Source organism: Polypterus senegalus, chromosome 6 (genome assembly GCF_016835505.1).
Source record: "Polypterus senegalus isolate Bchr_013 chromosome 6, ASM1683550v1, whole genome shotgun sequence".
Taxonomy (NCBI): domain Eukaryota; kingdom Metazoa; phylum Chordata; class Cladistia; order Polypteriformes; family Polypteridae; genus Polypterus; species Polypterus senegalus.
Genome location: NC_053159.1, coordinates 120,022,623 through 120,028,647, shown reverse-complemented (window position 1 = coordinate 120,028,647; position 6,025 = coordinate 120,022,623).

The following is a 6,025-nucleotide window of genomic DNA, read 5'->3' as shown; positions in this document are numbered from 1 at the left end:
TTGGCCTCTCTCACCATTTTGTCATGGCGATTTTGACGGTGTGCATTTGTCGAAAACCAGTTAGCGGGTTTGTCGGCACTCATTTGTCCGTTGCGGTTTTGTCGGCGCTCATATGTCTATCGCGGTTTTGTCGGTGAACTCGCAGAAGATGCTCAATTTAACTCAGCCAGGCCACAAGTACAACCTGCTGACTTTAGCCAAAGCAGGGTCCAACAAAGAGAAGCTAGAAAAAATGCAAAATGTCCACAATTCTATCAAAAAAAACATAAGAGAGAGGATAACAGTCAACCCCCAGCTTGTGAGTAAAATCACAACAAAGGATCTTTATAAATTAAACATTTATTTAGAAAAAAAATTTGAAAAATTCAAAAAGATGGTCATCAGATCAAAAAGAGTCAAAAGGAGTTGCCTAAAAGACAGTCCTACAGGAAACATGTCCCAATATACAGTCCAGATGAATAATCCAAGAGCGGAGAGAGTATAATCTAAACAGAAAATAATACTTCCAAATACTCCAATCAAACAAATGATCTTCAGTTTTTGAAGGATTCACTGGAAATAGTAGATGAGGCCTGGAGTGCCGGCCTATTGCCATTGATTTGGCTAAGAACATATAATCACAAAGGAAATAGAAGACCATTTGTCTGACACCGCAGATTTTTTAGCAAGAATCAATGATATTGAGGAGGATATTTTTTTCTTTTATAATCTAGTTGATGGCGTTGCTTTTGCTCAGGACAAAATTTTGTACCTGTTAAAGCAATATGCTATCCACGCTGTGGACAAGAGTCCACGTCACCGCACCTAGGGCACACACTGCCAGTAAAAGCAAAAGTTGAGGACTTTTGCTACAGAATGCTTTCAGCCTTTTTCTCCAGTTTTTCATATGGCTACAATCCATCCACTCACCTCAAGGTATTCTGCTTTATTTGAGCAATCTCCTGTTTCTATATTTGCTGCCGTAAGTAAAGAGCCGATCAAACCAGTACGCTGTTTGCAGTTCTGGACCCTCTGCCATCTCCAACCACTGCTTCAGTTATGTGTAATCTGTCTTATTTTCACCCTGGTTGCTATTTCTGAACCCGTGCTACTGGCTCCAGTGTCCTTCCGCCGGCTTGTAGTTATTTTTCGCAACCTGAGAGCATGCCCAAAACACACGAAAACTGCTGAGGCCACACTGGAGCACCTGAAGAATGCCAAGGCCACAAAGCCGTGTTCTGAGCAGGTGTTTGCTTTACAGCTTGAAAGTCATAAATCAACATGGTTGCCAGGAAGCTCCACAATGTGATCATGGCTCCAGTGCCTTGTAGTTCAAAAGGTTAGTAGCTAAACAGAGTACTCACTTTTTCCAACTGCTGGGAGATGCCCTGTTGACATCTGTGTCCCCAGGAGGGGGCACCATGCTCAGGTTGCTGTCTGTAGTAACCCCAGGAGGGGGCAGCATGTCCGGGTTATGGTCAAGAACGTTAGGGACACTAAAGGTGGGTGTAAACTTTAAACACTCAACCCTTAGTTTGCATGTTTCAGCCATGTTATCCCTGCTAAGAGATGCCCCGCTGTCGCTGCCTGAGTCCCCAGGATTGGGTGAGGTCAAATCACTGCCCGAGTCCGCAGGACGGGGCACAGTCAAGTTGTGGCCTGTCTTGTCTGCCTTGCTGAGACCACCAAGAGGTGGTTCCCACCCCCTTGTCTCTTCCGCCCTGCTGAGACCACCAGAAGGTGGTGCCAAGTCACCAGTCTCATTTGCCCTGCTGAGACCGCCAAGTGGTGGTCTGCCCTACCCAGTTGCCCAAAAGGAAACACCATATAGTAATGTCCAGCCTGTTTTGTTTACCCTGTTGGGACGACAAGAGGCGGTGGACTGTTTATTTCACTCACTGTGATGTTCTCAACCTTCTTACTTATTCAAGTCTTCTCTTCATGTCCCTAAGGGGGGATTGTGTCATTTATGGACAATTTGTACTTTGTGAAGGGGGTTGGGGTGTCTGGAAGCCACCCCTTGAGGAGGGTGTACCATTTTGTTTCAGCCAGTATTTCTCCCCTGGCTGGGTTTGTGTTTCTTTGTTTTTATGTAATTTGTTTGCACTCATGTTTCTTTTGTTTATTATATACGTTTTTCTTTGTGCTTATTTTTAATTGAAAGACGCCTAGATTATGTTCCATGTGTTTTGTGGGTGGTTCCCCAAGGGGCGGGGCCACTTGCCAATCACCACCAGGAACTGCCCTCCACCCTACATATTGGAGGGCCTTCCATAGTTGCTGGAGGATCATTTTGAATGCGATAGGGAGTGTTATTTGTGTCTACTGGTCTTTTTTCTTTATGATTTTCTGGAATTTTCTGAACCTGTGCTTTGTATTCAACTTCAACTTTGCATTTTGTATTTGCACTTGGGTTGCTGTGGATTGCTTTGCCTATTCAAGCAAATTCCTTTTTGCTTTAAGGAGCTACTGAGAGTCTCTGTTAAAATAAATCTTTTATTTTATAAAGATTATTCACAGCCCTTTTTTGTTTCTAGTCAAGGTTTTGACGGTATTCCACCCCTAGAGGGCAACTTTTTTGGGACTTGTGTGCATTTGGGACTCCTGAGTCATGGCATTAAGGAATAAATAAACTTGGAGAGACAGCACTTAATTTTCCAATGACAAACAAAATTAACAATTTAAATAATATAAAAATATGAAAGATTATAATACAAAACTACGGTGGGCTGGTGCCCTGCCCTGGGTTTGTTTCCTGCCTTGCGCCCTGTGTTGGCTGGGATTGGCTCCAGCAGACCCCCGTGACCCTGTAGTTAGGATATAGCAGGTTGGATAATGGATGGATATACAGTAATACAAAAACAAACATTATAACACATAACACACCTGCTGTAGACACCGAGGGTCACATTTGGTAACTCATATACTGAGGAAGCTCCCTTCCCCACCAAGGGCTCTATATGGGCCTTGACCAGCACTGTAACTTTTATCCTTTGTGTTTGAGTGCATTTTAAACTTGAAAGGGGCTAAGATTCCTATGAGATTATTCAGTGTTCCCACTCTTTATATACTGTATTTATAGTTATTTATTGGTATAACTTCACAATGTAATTTGTTGTGCAACACTTAAGGGCTTAAGTGACAGTAATGCAGCACAGAATCCCAACTAGAGTAGGTAAAGACCATTACAATCCTTGGTTAGTCACACAAGGGCAAACAAAGATTTGTGCTCTGAGGAGCATAAAAAGCACAGAAAGCAATGCGTTCAAATCCCAAAAATGAGTGCAGTCCCAAAACGAAATCCGAAAATATAGTCGAAAAACAAAGCAAACAAGTGAAAAAAGAAAACAGAAAATCAGTAATAATCAAAAAACAGTAACAAACACATTGGGACTCACCAGCTACCTAGTGCTTTCAATGAACTGCCAGGATCTGTGGATTTTCCTTAGCCTTTATTGGGTCTCCCTCTTGAATGACCACCTACAAAACTCATGGCACATAGAAAATGATACACAGACATATAGAAATAAATGATCAAAAATAGTGACATAAACAAATGAATCAACAATGAACAAAACAGACATACAGTATAAGAGGAATTTGAACCCCCAGTTAAGGGATGGCGGGCTGGGGTGAACATTACTATGTAGTTGCACGATTCAGTTTTTTTTACTTTATACAGTTCTAAAACAGTTTGCTTGTGGCACTATATAATCAATTTACAGCAGGAAAATACAATAAATGTGTTTGCAATTAATAGTTGTAAGAAGACGTACTGTAGTAGTACAGATCCTTCTGTATTGATTTAGTTGCCTTCTGTGTATTTAATAATATGCATAATTTAGTGTCATCTGCAAAATCAATAAAAATATTGTGTTCATTACTTTATTTAAATCATAAGGTGAAATTAAAAAGGGCCCAAGCTCCTGCTTTGATCCCCACAGGATGCCCTTTTGTCTTCTATTAATCAGAAGATTATATTACAATCATAGCCTGTTACTTGCCATGTTTCATATAATTCTGCACCCAAATGTACTCCATACTCTGAGTCCCAGTTCCTTGTAATTTGAAAATTATACTTTCATGAGGTACCTTATTGAAAAGCTTTTTTGAAGACAAAGTATATGCAAACGTAATTTAGAGGGAATGGACAGATTGAAGAAAGCCCCTTCCACATGTGTTCAGGAGAGAAAACAAATCAACTCCGTTTATTACAAAGGCAAAGGCTTGTGCTGAGTAAACCCCATTACCTCTGTGCCGTCTCAAAATCCCCATTCACATAAATAAAATATCATCCACATCATCTGATAGACTTCCTTTGAGAAATGTGCACTGCCTTGAGCCATCGATTCTCTGTCCTTATTCACATTCCAATTTAAGGCTGCCATTGCAATGTTATGTTCATTTGTGATTTTCTGATGATGATGTGGGGTTCTAAATATTTCATAACATTTTTACATTGTAATATGAAGCAAGACAGCTCAAAAATACGCTTCTGAAAGGAAATTTATGACTACCATTATGATTAAACCAGCCTTGGCTGTACTTGTTCAGTCACATAAGCAGGTCTCGTTCACACTCTGCTTTCTTCTTTGTCACCTGCAGAAGTTCTCCAATGTCAGAAGATCTTGACTTTCCCACCTTGAGATCAGGGATGCAGCCACAATGCCATAGATATGCTGATTTGGGTTAACACAGTTTAATCTTTTAATGCACTTCCTCTGATTGTTTGCATTAATTGGCACAAAAAGGCTAAAACGCAGGATTTGCTGCTCCTGTCTTGTGAAATCTTCCTACTTTCACTCTAATCCACCCATAATGAGTTGACCCCAGAAGATGGCAGCTGTGCACTAGAGCAGACTTGCTCCCATTTTGTGATGCCTCACACACTATTATTTCTAGTTTGCTTATATATTTGGTAAGAAGGTGTCATGAATTGGGAAACTAAGATTTCTTTTTTGGTGTGAAATAGATATTTTCCATTTCTGTAATTCTATTATACGTATCATGTAGCCATTTTGTAGCTTCAGCATTTTTATTATTATTGGGTTGCAGCGCGGTTTCTATGAGGCCCTGCCAAGTGCTCAGAACAGTGTCCAAGATAATTATGGATGAATACCTCAAACAACCTCATTGTGTTCTTCTGGTTACCAACTCATAGCATTCCATTTTTTGACTCAGTTTATGGGTTCAGTGCCTTGGTTCTGATGACAGCTCTTTCTTTGGCTAACGAATTTTAACAATTCTTGTTTAGGTTTCACTATCTGATGTTAGATGAGGACATTTTAGAATTTTAGATATTGACTCTCATCAGAGTTTCTCAAATACACGTACATCTCCTGGTCCATTTACCACTTTCCTCACGAGTGCTCACTAACTAACCAGCAGGCAATTGAAAGAGGTTGGCTGGAATTTAAAACAGCAGGTGAACGTGATCTATGCTGCGCCCAGCCCAGCCATTGTGGACACTCATAACTGGCATAGTATGAATCACAGAGAGTAGTGACAATCCTTTCTTGCGGACATCATTTTGGGCTCTAGAAGTGCACCATCAGTTTTTTTTGATCAGCTTACTTTTCTATAGTCAACCAAGCATCTCCAGTTGGGTTTTAGAGTACTCTTTAGGGGTATCTCAATGTTTTGTTTTTTTAATATCACCTTTCTTCAAGAACAAGGCTCAGTAACATCCAAGGGATCTCCTGGTGGACTATTCAACTTGCTGGAAGCTTAGCAGCATCAGCTGAGGAAATCTCCAGGTGGACTTTTTGAGATTTGTGAACACTGAAATATTTTTAAGGTACTTTCCTGAATTGATTTTCAGCATTGATCAATCAGCATGCTAGGGAAGGGAACTTTTGGTGAGCTTTGATCATCTTTATTTATTTATTAATTTTAAAGGTCTCTCAACTGTTTCAAAGGTAGTCCGCCTGAAGGATGCTTTGATGCATCAGACTTACCTTTGACCATTGCACAGTAAGCTGGCTTCTTTCAATATTTATATCTATATGCATTTAAACTAAAGTTAGATGTTCCCCTTAATCTCTGT